We start from the raw sequence: 13524 nt of genomic DNA on the forward strand, positions 1-13524 counted from the left end.
GGTTTATCCTCTGTACTTTGAATTCAGAAAATAATAGCCTTGAAAGAGCTTTTCCCGAAACATATAATTAGAGTAGTAGGATAATGAGTTGCTGCTTTTTTCAAAGTATACATGCCCCTTCTTGGATATTCGTATGTGTCCTCTTGGTGAGTGGTGCTTGCCATTGAGGGTCTCTGGGTTAGATGTCCCTTGGGGCCTATTCTAGCTCTGATGGTCTATGTTTCTATGTCCCTCCCAATTGCCAGTTGCCGCTGGCACCCCTATCCTGTCCTTCCTTCTCCTGGTAAGGGGTGTTCCTCTTTGGTATCTTTCTCTCAACCTTTGGTCTTCTCCTCTCTGCCCACCCCCTCCATGGCGACAAGGCCCTCTTGCTGCCTGAAGCCCACCCCCTCCACACACACACAGTTCTGAGTCTCATGTCTTCACTTCCAAACTCCTCAACTCTTCATGCATCTTCCTCTAAGAACAACTTGTACGCATACTGGAACCTGGGCCCTGCTCGACTGTGTCGGGGACCCTCATTTACTCTGTCTTCTGCTGAAGGTGCTGTCTCCCATCCTGCCTGGCTGTACAGGCTGATGCCTGCCTCAGGGCTTCCAGGCAGTGGGGTGAAATCCAGTCCCCTTCCCTTCCCTGGGCTCTGACCTGTGAGGGACACATTCACTGGGAGAATGCGAGCCTCTTCCTAGCGTGCCCAGTGGTCCTCATGGGCCAGGGCAGCCCTGTGGTTGTGGCCAGAGCCCCCGTGGTCCTGCCTGATGGAGCTGGGAGCCTGTGGGCAGGAGAGAGGGAATGAGCAGATGCAAACATGTGCTTAGAACTGGGGCAGGGCAACAGAGGAACAATTAAAGGAGCTATGAGACAAAACAACTGTGGCCTTGCAAAAGGTGAGGGGGCAGAGCTGGCTTCCTGAAGAAGCTTCCTGATAGTTACCCTGCCATCAGTGAGAGCGGGTGGGCAAGTCCCGGGCAGGGGGGCAGTGTGATGTGTGATGATGAAATTTGTGCCTCAGCTTGGTGAGGACACAGTGCCCAGCTGTTTAGTTAAACACCATCAAATATGTCTGTGAAAGTACTTTCTGGATGTGATTAACATCTATAATCAGTACTTTTAGTAAAGGTGATTACCTTTGATAATGTGGATGAGTCTCAAAAATCAGATGAATGCCTTAAGAGCAAAAAGTGAGATTTCCCAGAGAAGAAGGAATTAATCTGCCTCAAAATTAACATAGAAATTCTACCTGCATTTCTAGCCTGCTGGCCTGCCCTACAGATTTTGGACTTGTCAGCCCCCACAACTGTGTGGGCCAATTCCTTAAAATAAGTCTCTTTATGTGTGTACATATATATATATGCATGTATATATGCATGTGTGAGTTTATATACATATATCTATATTATGTACAGAGCAAAGAAGATACTATGCATATATGTATACTTATATATATGTACATATAGGGACACATGCATATATATATACACACATATACCTATTTATATATACACATATATACATATCCCCTTGGTTCTTTTTTTCTGGAGAACCTGACTGATGCAGCTGCACATGGAAAGGCTTCAAGGGAGGAGTGCATTAAGGAGCCAAAGAAGGTTGGGTGACCCAAGTGTGGTAACTGTGGCTCAAAGAGCCTTGGAAGAGATTGACAAGGCAGATCATGCAAGGCATTAGAAGCCTTGTTAAGAACTGTCTGTTTTATTATTGGTGCAAGGGAAAGCCATCAAAGGGTTTTTACTGTGCATTACATAACTTTCATGACTGTGTGGTTGGGTGTAAAAGACACTTGGCATCCTCTTGTCCAAACATGTTTTCTGTGAGACTCTGAGCAATGTCACAGGTTCCTAAACTGGGGAAAGTATTGAGATTTAGGCTCCACTCTATAAAACTTATTAAAATATAGATTATATCAGATGGGTCCAATTTATGAATCTATAATCTCAGGTTATCTTTTCTCAAGAACAGAGGGGAGAATGTCTTGAGCAGGTAGAATCCTAATCAGGTAAATTTTGTGAGAGGTAGATAGGAAAGTTCTGGGTTACTACAGGGCAGAGTGTTAGTAAAGGGCAGATCAGAGTCAGGCAACTTTGGGCATGTTACATATATATATTAATTGAAAAAAAACCCCAACAACCTAAATAGTCATTGTCCTCCCCAGCTTAATGGTTGCTTGCTGTCACAATTTGGGGTGTGGTTAATTAAATTTTTGAAAGAAGTCTCGGGTCACAAAGTAAGGATTATGTTTTCAAATCACTCAGTGGCAAAATGGAATTACTGAAGTAAATACATCACCCACTTTGGGGCAATTTAACAAATTGGAGTTGCTCCATTTCCCGGAGCCACCCGTGGGAAGGTAGTTGCTAGAAGCATGAGAAGTATCTCCTAGAGTCACATCTCTTAGGCAAGGAACCCATGGATGTTCCATGTAGGAATGTTTAGATATTTTCATCTTTTTTTTCCCAATAATCTAGTGCAATCCCAGAGTCAGTTAAAAAATATTCTAAGATCTGATTATTAACATTGCCTCTCAAAGATCTATCTGCCTTATTTCAGTGGCATGATTTACAAAGATTTATCATTATCCTTTGGCTATTTCTACATTGCCAAGGTGAAATGTGTTCTTTGAGAAATCTACTGACAGCAACAAATCATTGGCAGAGATGCTGGTGTCACCTCCACAGGCTTCCACTGATTCTACCGTGCTTTTGTAGGAAGGACCATAACACCAATCTTATTTTTCAAGAACTAGCAGAGCAATTTCAAAGAAATTACAAAGGAAGATCCACACCCACAAAAATTGTTTTATCTTCTCATTTATGTAACTGCATTGAGCCACCCATATATCTATCCCATCCATCCACCCATCCATCCACCTACCCATCACCCATCCACCCATCCACCCATGCATGAATGCATGCACACATGCATCCATCCATCCATCCATCCATCCATCTGTCCACCCATCTATCCACCCACCCATCACCCATTCACCCATCCATCATCCATCCACCCACCCAACCATCCACCCACCCATTCACCCATCCCATCCATCCACCCATCTATCCACCTACCCGTCATCCATCCACCCATCCATCATTCATCCACTCATCCATCCATCCATCCTACCCATCCACCCACCATCACCCATCCACCCATCCACCCATCACCCATCCATCCATCCATGGTTCAGTTTAGACATTTATGCTTTGCATTAGGCAGAGGGATAAAGAAATGTATAAGATGAGGGCTTAGCTTACAGCCTGGATGGAGCCCTAACGGGAAATCAACAATTTTGGCATTGTGTGATTGAGCCCCTGAGTCAAGAGCAGGTGGCACAGGGCAGGTATTACAGGGTAGAGAAGCCTCCCACATGTAATGCATAAGGGTTACACAAAAGCATGGCAACAGCTGTGAAATAGGATTGTGACATAAGGAAGTCCTCAAAATGATCTGTACATTTAGAACTGGGGTGATTTAATATCAGTTTTCCTTGCAGATCTTCTTTGTTATTAGTAATTGTTCATTAATCCTTAGCACCATAGTCACAATAGTAAAAAGAAATAAACCTGCCAACCAGTACCAAAACCTTGGGAGCTGATAAATGACTTCCTATGAATTAGTATCACTAGATCATTTGCTATAAGCCCTTGAATACACCTTTTCAGATTTACAAGCATTTCTCAAAATTACCTGATAATAAAATCTTTGGATATCCGACTGAGCATTTCATGGGGATAATGACAATTCCTCTCTTTTTCCAATAACACTGCTGGTTAAATTCTTCTGCAGCTTTTCCCTTGTTCTATTGCAAAGAGTTTTTATACATTTCTGCCAGATCTTATCTGATTCTTTGAATCAAATTCTTGCCTGCAAGTTGCCCTTCCTATCAGTTGTTTTGTTCATCACCCTAACCTGGACAGTGAAGATGTCAGACTTAACCTTAACAGATTTAAGGTTCAACTATTTTGAGCTTTGGAAGATTGTGCTTCTGTTTGAAGACTTTTTCTGATGATCGGCTCCTGTCTGTTACCTTCTCTGGTGACAGGTATCATCTGGCTGCCATAGCTGTCACCCAGGTCTCTGTTACAAATGCTCACTGCTGAAAACCCATGCCTGGAAAGTGCTACTAGATGGCAAATTGGTCTAACAGGCTCAGCTTTCAGTGCACAGGTTGAGAATTTTACAAGCATTTTGTCTGAGTTGAGCATATTCTATTATCTGAAAATTCTTCCAAGGTGAAAAGTTGATTAAAATGATGAAATCTGGATTGATGTCACCTTAAGTCAGCACTAATCCAATCTGCTATATAGGCTGGACAAATGCCAGCCCTTCTGAGAATTGTTCCTATTCTTTATTCCCAGTGGCAACCAGGGAGAGTCCAGTTATCTGCTCCTTTGTTTTAAATTATATGTGTTTCACTTATATGTAGGCCTGTACTTATATAAACAGATAAAAGATACTTCTGAAATTTAAACTAGTTTATGTTCTATACTTGGTAGAAATGAAAACAACTTTATGTTGGTTTTTAAAAAATTCTTGATAACCCCCAAATGGTATGAGTGTAAGGAATACTCAGGTGTTTTTCCCCTTTAGGCTGGATACTTCTAACTCTTAATATTTCTTGAGATTTTCCCATTTTTTTTCTGCATATTTAAGTACACTTTGAGTTCCAGTAAATCTCAAAGTTTCTGATACAAAGAAAGCATCTCGGTATTGATGGTGTAGAGGCTTCTCCTGAATCAGCGAGTCCAACCCCAGGGGGACAGAAGAATGGAAAGAACAGTTCAGCCAGACGGGCGCAGGCATTCCCGACCTGTTGTGGAGTTAGGACAAACGACTGCTGGATCTCAGGACAGCACCTCCTCCAAGGTGCTGTTGCCTATAGTTATTATTTACATTTGTTCTGAGAGTGAAAACAAACAAACTGCATGTGTAAAACCATGGGTAGGTGGGTCATGAAAATCCCATGTGTGAGTGGAGTGAGATGGCTCCCAAAATCTAATACATATCAAAATTGCCCGGAGGGCCTGTTAGAACAAGTTGCTGGGCCCCAGCTTAGAGTTCCTGATTCAGGAAGCCTGGGCCTGAGAAGGTGCATTTCTACCAAGTGATGCAAATGCTGCAGATCAAGGGGACACATTTTGAAAACCAGTGATGGGACCCATAGGATTGTTGTTGGCGTCCAAAGAGAATTCACACAAAGTGACATGTAAGTAATTAAATGGTACAATTAATGTTAACTATTATTGTTACCATTGTCATTGTTCTGTTTATTAGTGAGAAGAGCATGGTAGCTGTTAGAATCTCACCCATTCTAATTGACAGGAATCGAGTATGTTCTGACAGCTGACCCCCCTGACTGCCCAAGCACACACGTCCACTCAGCCTTCTGCACTGAGGGCCTCATGTACCTGGACCCCTCTCTGACTATTAACTGTGGAGTTATTATGTAACTTCCTCCACATGCACATCTTGTCTGTCCTGGACAGGTGCCATGTGTTAGATTCCTCTGTGTCTCCTGTAACTCAGCATAATGCCTTGTGTACAGTAGGGCTCAATCAATTCCAGCTTTTGTTGTTGGAATGAACTCTAGAGGTCATCTGCTCCAAACTCTCCCAGTGCTCCTCCTTCTGGAGCTTATTCCTGGGTCCCAAACAACTTTAGAAATTCATATATGGGAGGTCTGAGTGAGGTTCATGAATCTCCTTCCTAACAAGCATCTTTATGGCTCTGATGCAGGTGCTCCTTGGTCACCCCTACATCTTGTCTGCAAACTGCCCATTGTGACTCACTGGTAAGCTGTGAAGCCATTGATTCAGCTGGGACCAGTATATTTAAAAGAATAAGTAGAGGAGAGGAGAGAGGAAGAGAGGGGAGGGAAGGGAAGAGGAGAGAAAGCAAGGGAACAGAAAAAGGAGAAGAGGAAGTGCCAGAGTGGATCACACTTGGCAATGGTAAGCTGTGTCCTGTGCAATTTAGTTTCAGTATGTATGTATGTGTGTGTGTATATGTACTGGGTCCTGGCATAAAGTGTACTTTATGGGTCATGGTGAAAGAATTTGAAAGATGGCCTAGAGCATCCTTTCTGGTTGGCCAGTAGGAGTAGCATCCATGAGGCAGTTGATCCAATGTTGGCCAGCTCTCAGGCAGGACAGAAGTCAGCTCCCTCTTGCAGCCACTTTTCTGGTTGCACCTTCCAGCAGAGCAATGAATGGCTCTACTTGCTCTCTCCACAGCTCTTCAGAGCTTTGAGAAGGGCCAGCATTCTAGATGGGCTGGGCTGGGGTCTGGGCTGCCTGATCAACTGAAGATGGGGTTGAAAAGATCAGTGGTGGGAAGCTCTGATGTGCAAAAGTAGCTGCTGGAGGGTGTAGGGCAGGGACGAAATCCGCAGTCCAGTGGGCCCCAGCATGGAGACTGCAGGGAGGGGACAGAAGAGACAGGAGGGGGTGGGATTCTACCCTGTCTTACCAGTTGCTGTGCTGTTTTGCTTCTGGCGCCCATGTGCGCAGCCCCTCCTCCCTGGGGGACATCCTGTCCCCTGACAGTGGCTCACACTCACCCTCTGCTCTTTTTTCGTTCAGATTGAGTGTCCTGGGTTGCTTCTGTATTTTTAAGTGATGTAGCTCTTGATCAGTGTTCTGACTGATTTACTGGATACTCTCTGGCAAGTCCTATTAAAGGATCTTGACCTGTTTATCTATTTGTCAAATGAATGATCACTCCAAGGAAAGCAGGCGTGTATGACCTCTTCTTGCCTGACTCCCGTCTCCTTTATAGGGTGTTGTCACACACTGCATTCCAGCACATACTTACTGAGCATCTTTTATGAGTATTTGTGTGCTAGATAGTAGAAAATAGAAATGCAAGATAGGAAACTTCCCTGTACATGAAGCCAGTGGTCTGGCAGGGAGACCAGCTTGATTCATAATGAGATATTCAAGGCCAAAAGTCTCACAAAGGATGGAGGGAGGAATAGCACTTGGCACATGGGAATGAACTATGATGAACGAACTAACTCTGCAGGGAATCTAGGCTCTCTCAGGGAGATTTCCTAGAGAAGATGAAATATGAGCAGGGATTTGCTTCTAACCTGAGGCTGAGTGGGAAACCACCCGTGCTTGTAAGTTAGACTTGATAAAGCTCTGAGTGAGAACCAAAGATCCTCTCTTGGGGGCTGAAATCCCCTGGGGTGCAGTGCTGGAGCTTTGTGATGTTATTGTAGATTCTTAGTGGTAGTTTCAGCTTCCTTTTATAGCCAAGGCTATATTCCACACAGCTGAAGCTGTCAGAAGGATATCCTTCAGCACAGTGGGGCACTTGTATAACTAGGTCAAATGCATAGGACGAATCAGGCTTGGACAAACAAACGTCACCCAAATCTTAATATGTCCATATTCCTGAGGACCCCAAATTGGGACATCTGTACATGCCATAGTTTCTGCTCACACCTTCTTCTGCTTTTACTCCTTCTCTCATTCTCTGCTTTAATATTCCCTTCTCTTTTATGTGCAGTGGCTGGACTGTCATACAGTGCAACAGTGAGGCTTGATTAAAAAGATGTAGCAATCATGCTGTCTGGGAGCACGTGCATGGGCCCAGGTCTCTATAGATATTTGAAATGGCAAGTTAGTGAATCACTGAATTTGCTTTGCACAGAATGACTTTCCACTCACCTTATACTTCCAAGTAGTGGATAGCATCTGTTAGTTATTAATATGTCATCCTCATGCTCTAGAAAAAATGGACTGGTCTCAGAGAGGAAAACAAATAGAATCACAATATTAAGTGATGTGCAATTGCAAGTTTAGGTTTGCAGAATGCTCCAGAAATCATTGTCATCCTCTGTACTGTACAAGTTAAGGGACGAAGAGTAGAATTACTTCTAAGAAGGAGTAGGAAACTGTGAATTTCTTGCTGCTTCTTAATGTGGTAGTTAGGAGGCTAATATATTTTTAAGAAATTCCATTTCTGCTGGTCTTTCTTAGGAGTAATGATAAACTACTTTTTGTGGTTGTTTTTGTATCTAACTCAGTTTTTAATATTGGTCAACAGCTATCCACTGGATTTCCTTTTAGTAGTGTGAGATTTTTCTGATTCCTTTATTATTTCCTTTTAGCCAGATTCTTCATCTGTATTAATGATAGCAGTGGTTAACTATTCTGCAAAATTTAGTTTTAAGTCTTAATTTCTCACATTCTTCATTCAAAAGCAATCCATGTTCAAGTCCTAACATTTAGTTCTTCCGTCACAGCTTTTCCAGGATCCAATTCTTCTGTTTCAATAGCCATCCCCTTGTCTGAGCCTTAATTTCCTGACATCCAACCTAGTGAAGGTGTTCAAATTCCAGTCTTTTCTGACCATTTCTATCTTCAATCCAACAGCAGAAATCACCCTCTAAGAAAACATCCCTTTGAGTGTGACTCCTACAGTAGAAACCTAATGGTTCTCCTTCACTATATTGAATCCACCTTCTTTCTTTCAATATTTCACTTAATGTTACTTTCTTCATGAAACTCTCAAGATCACAATCTACCTAATTTTGGTTGGACTACTAAGACTGAACACATGCCTTCCTTTAATAGCATGTTATTTTCTGGAAAATGCTGTGTGTTTTGTGTGTGCACACTGGTGTGTGTGTGTGCACATGTATGTGTGTATGTGTGTCATGGTTCATGGCCCCTGGATACTCTACCTAGAAGCTTGGCCACAAAAAAAGATGTCTGGTCTACTTTGGAGAGGCAAAATTTATGATCTGACCCCTCCAGCATCATACCAGCATTCTTTTGTTCACTGTATCAGTAATGGCTATATATTTTTTGAAAAAAAATTTTCGTTGAGTAGGTAATACGTGCACATATTACACAATTCAAAGGGTTCCAAAGGTATTCAGTTTGAGTCTCTCCCTTTCCTGTCTCGCAGCCACATAGCTCTTTTGTCAGCAGTGTTTTGAATATCCTAAATACAGTAGGATTTTAATGTGCTACCAGGTGTCCTCTCATTCAAGAAGCAATAAGCTTCCCAAGGCCAAGAGCTAAATGTTCTTTCTTTATCCTATCTTCTAAATCAAATGCCTACATCTCAATAAATTCTATCAACTAATCAAGTCACCTGTTTGGCTTATTCTTCATTTTACTTGCTTTTGAGAAATAGGAAGGACTTACCAAAGCAGAAGGAATACTGAAGGAGCAATGCAGTCACTAATGCTGACTCCGGAACATGGCACAAAAGCAAGAATGCCCACCTCTGGTGGCCCTCATTAACTAGCCCTGATGGGAATGGCAGTTACTTGGCTATGACCCTGCAGTGTCTTTCAAGAGACTTCCTGGAGGTAGAAGTTGGGGGCTAAGAACTGGAATACAGAGGACCCCAAGTCTGTATGAGCATGTGGCTCCCTTAGGCTTGTTTGCCACCATGCTGCCACCACTGGCAGGAGCTTCCCTCTGCAGGCTCCGCTAATCCTTTTCACATGGTAGTTGGACGTTTTTTGTAATGCCCAAGGCACAGGCCACCTCATCTGTGAGTCAGGGCTTGGTTATAGGCCCCCAGAAGGTTACACAGAAAACACATTATAAGCAAGAGTTTAGTTCACTGAAAAGGAAAATTCCTTATCATTTCCCCCTTTGCCCAGAATAAAAATACATTTGTTTATTTTGTAGGAGAGTCGAGAGGAGTTTATTTCTTTACTTATTTTGAGAGAGACACTAGAGAAAATGCTGTAAGTGCCTGAAAAGCCCCAGCTGAAGGAATCAATTTGTATTGCTTTTCAAACTCCACTAATGAGGGACTGCATTGCAAAATGTCACTATGGTGATCACAGTGAGCTCCTCATTCTCCTTGGCTCAGTAGCCCCGACAATCCTGAAAAAGGCCATTTGAGATTTCTTCCCCTCACATGTTAGCATTGAAACCTTATGCAGGCCAGTTGACAGTAAGGACAGCCCGGAAGCTATGCCCCATCTAGAGGGGAAGAAAAATGATCCCAAGTCAGATGGACAAGGCTGAGCAGCAGCCCATGTGCCGTGAAGATAAACCTGGGTCTGCATCTGGCCCAGGGGAGGGCTGGAGGGGGAGCAGGCCGGCTGGAGGGAAGCTGGAAATGGCCCCACTGCAGCAAGTGAGAAGTGGCTGGCCATGGGAGACTCTATAGCCTCACGGTGGGAGGAAGTTTAAAAAATAAAGTCTCCTTTTTCTTTATATGATATGATACCTGTGTTTCTGTTCATTACAGGATCCAAGTTTAACTCAGACCCAATCAGGACATGATTTCTGCCACTTCACTGGGCAGAATAAGGCTCAGCAGCACAGACTGCTACAGCCAGGTCACACTTGAAAGAGGAGGAAGGACGAGCCGGAGGCCCCTGGATTAGAGGAGACTGAAGAGCAGGACGCCTTCTTTGTGAGTAGTGGTGGGAGCAGCCTCTGTGGGGACACCTGATAAACAGACTTGGTGTCTGTAGGAACTGAGCATAATCTTTATAGGGCAAGAAGGGTTCTGAATCGACACCCACAGATCTGTGTGGGGTAAAAACGATACTAGAAACACAGACATTGTAGAAACACAGATAAAGAAGATATGGACAGTCTTTAGCTATAACTGGCTGAAGACTCATCAATTCTTGGAGGAGAAATGAATTGAAAATTAATATGAAAAGTGCCACTGCATATAAATTTCTATTTTATTCTCTATAATTACATCTAAATCACATAAATTTTAAACGATATCTAAAGCTTCAGGGATGCATAACTAATTCTTGATACATTTCTAGAAGGGGAAAAAGAGCCTGTCCATGGATTGTTATCAATAGAAATCAATTGGGTGGTGTTCCGAGAATCTTGGCCCAGCATGGGCAAGCCTGGAAAGTAGCTCCACATAAAGCAAAGCAAAGAAAAAAGTAACCAACTGACAAATGCATTAAGAAAAAAACCTTACTGATGAAATCTCACTCCCAGGGATTTTGATCTCATTGGTTTGGGAAAGGGTGACAAGTATCAGCACTCCAAAGCTCCCCAGGTGATTGTAATGTGGCTCAGGGATTAAGACCACTGTGCAGAAGAATGGTCTGCTGGGTCCTTTCTGTCTGGGAGGTGATGTGAGTCCCAGGAGTGCCTCCAGAAGCATGGTGGGGCTAAGAGGGATAGAGGGGAGGATGAACACCCTGAGTCCCAGCTTTGGACCATATCCCAAGGGGTCACACCTGGATAAACATGGCAGGTAGGTTGGAAGGAGATGGCATGTCATACTTTCAGGTGTACCAGGACAGTGAGGAAGAACAAAGTATTAATATTTGTGAAAACTCTTCTGGAACCTATGAAGAGATCCTTGTAAAGTCTGAAGGTAAATCCAAGCACCTTGTTAGTGAAATATCAATAACTGAAGCATTATATATATCCATTAATATTTAGGAGGATGTTTTAAATAATAAAAATTAAATAAATGGTGATGGGAAAAGTTCTCTAAAATTGAATATATAAGCAGAGACAAACAGACCCAGCTGGATCTAAAGTTGATATTACCACAACACATTAATCCAAGTAAATTTTGTGCTCTATATTCAGGCTATTTGCTCTTACTAAGATAGATTGTCAGAATAAAAAGAAAGCTTTACTCAGTAAGTTTGTGTTGGGAGTGTTGAGTGTAGTGATTCTGACACTATTTTGTGTGCATTTCAGGACTGAGCAAATGAATAAATACACAAATATTTTGGGGAACTGGGGTTCTCACTGTGGGCAAAGGGAGATACAAATATGGAATGGGGAAAAAATGAGGAAGAATCCTATGGTGTTGGATTGGAATTAGTGGTATCAGTATAGCCTCATTTCTTTTAAAAAATATATTTTCCTAGATTTGTCCACCGAAAGAGCCTAAGAGCAAAGATAGTCCAGTAGCAATGAACACACCTAACACCAGATCTGGTTTCTAAATACCCTTTCCCACTAAAAGTAACCTGGGCTCCTTGGAGGAAAGCCCAATTCCAGGTTTGGGGCAGGGAAAGGACAAAGTAAGTCTGAAACATCTTGAGCCACAAGAAAGTGCTCAGAAGCTGATGGATCTATGTCAAAAGGCTACAGGAACCTGCTTGAAGGGGCTCCTAGTGGACAACTTTGGGATGATTTGAGCATCAAAAATCATAATGTCATGAGTAGATTTTGAAACAGTAATTTAAAAAAAAAGAATCTACGAGGCCATATTGATACAAAAAATTTTTTAAAGCTCTTTACAGAAGAAAATCAAGTCATAAATGTATAGAGGTATAAGAGAGAAGAAACCACTGGCAAGAATCATCAGTGACATTAAAACCAGTGGATGAAAGATTTTGGGGGACGAAGAATATTCATTTGGGCTCAAACTATGCACTCCACATGATAGCTTATTCATTACAAAGGGGAAAGGTACTTTTGCATGTGATAAGCCTGTCTGTACCATGTTAATCAAATGAGCAGACTTATCACTGATAATGGGCTCCACTAGCATCATGTGCCACTGGATGTGATGAGCTCAGAAACTTTCCTGTAGGGTATTGGCCAAAAATGTTTACCCTCAATCTAATCTGAAGGGAAAACCACCGAATCCAAATTAAGGACTATTTTGACAACTCTCTTGGATCTTCAGAAATATCTATGCCATGAAAAAAAATGTCTGGGGAAACAGTTTTAGATTAAAGGACTTGAAAGAGACATGAAGTGCATGATCCTGGTTTGGTCCAGAAAAAAACAACCAACCAACCAACCAACCCCAGGATGTTGCCAAGCCAATTGGGGAAATCTGAATATGATTCATAAGTGAGAGAAATAATATTATATGAATGTTAATTTTCCAAGAATGATTGTGTTGTGATTATGAAGAAGACACACTGTAGGAATATATGTGTATATAAATATGTATTTAACATTTTATTTCCTTGTTATATTTTACTAATTAAATTTTAATTGAAAAAATCTCAACTATTCAGAAAATGAACAATGATAGAGAAAGGAGGGAGAGAGAGAGAGTGCCCAAGTGTTGCAAGATTTTAATAATTGGTGCGTTTAGGGGAAGAGCATATAAAGCATTCATTTTTCTAAATAACATTTTTCAAGATAAAACATTTAAATAGTAAAACATAAGAGAAACATGTTGAATAGTTTAAAAAAATTTAAGAGGTAATTGGGAAGATTTTCTGCAGGAAGTGAAAGTTAGGGAGAAATTTAAGAATTTCACTTGGTTTTCTGCCTTACCTGAGTAGGTAAATGATAAGGTCATTATTTAAGGTAAAAAACAGAATAAGAAATTGGTTTATGGAGGAAAATAGATGAGTTTGTTTCTTGTTGATTTTGAGTGGGTGGAATCAAAGATGTGGGAGCAGTAATGGAGTCAGGTCCCCTCAGCCTGGGAGACGGGGTGTGTGGTGGGGATGACAGGGGAGCTGGGAATTGGGGCATAAATACCTGATGGTCTCAATTTTAATTGCTATTAGTTTATGAAGTAGGGGCAGCTATTATCTGAAAGGGGGAGGAGAACTTTTGGGGATAC

General features: G+C 42.0%; 1 long non-coding RNA gene across 2 annotated transcripts in view; it reads left to right on the top strand.

The window, feature by feature from the left end:
- The window catches only part of LOC118970693 (uncharacterized), a 33340-nt gene that overhangs the window by 6692 nt on the left and 13124 nt on the right, over positions 1–13524 (top strand). Inside the window, exons 1-2 of one of the 2 annotated variants that reach the window (XR_005058742.2) lie at positions 9954–10049; positions 10243–10410. This is a non-coding gene — a long non-coding RNA (uncharacterized lncRNA). Of the gene's footprint in view, positions 1–9953; positions 10050–10242; positions 10411–13524 lie in introns of those variants that run through there. The other variant, XR_005058741.2, reaches the window with a different exon arrangement.

This window comes from Manis javanica, chromosome 12, assembly GCF_040802235.1.
Source record: "Manis javanica isolate MJ-LG chromosome 12, MJ_LKY, whole genome shotgun sequence".
Lineage (NCBI taxonomy): Eukaryota > Metazoa > Chordata > Mammalia > Pholidota > Manidae > Manis > Manis javanica.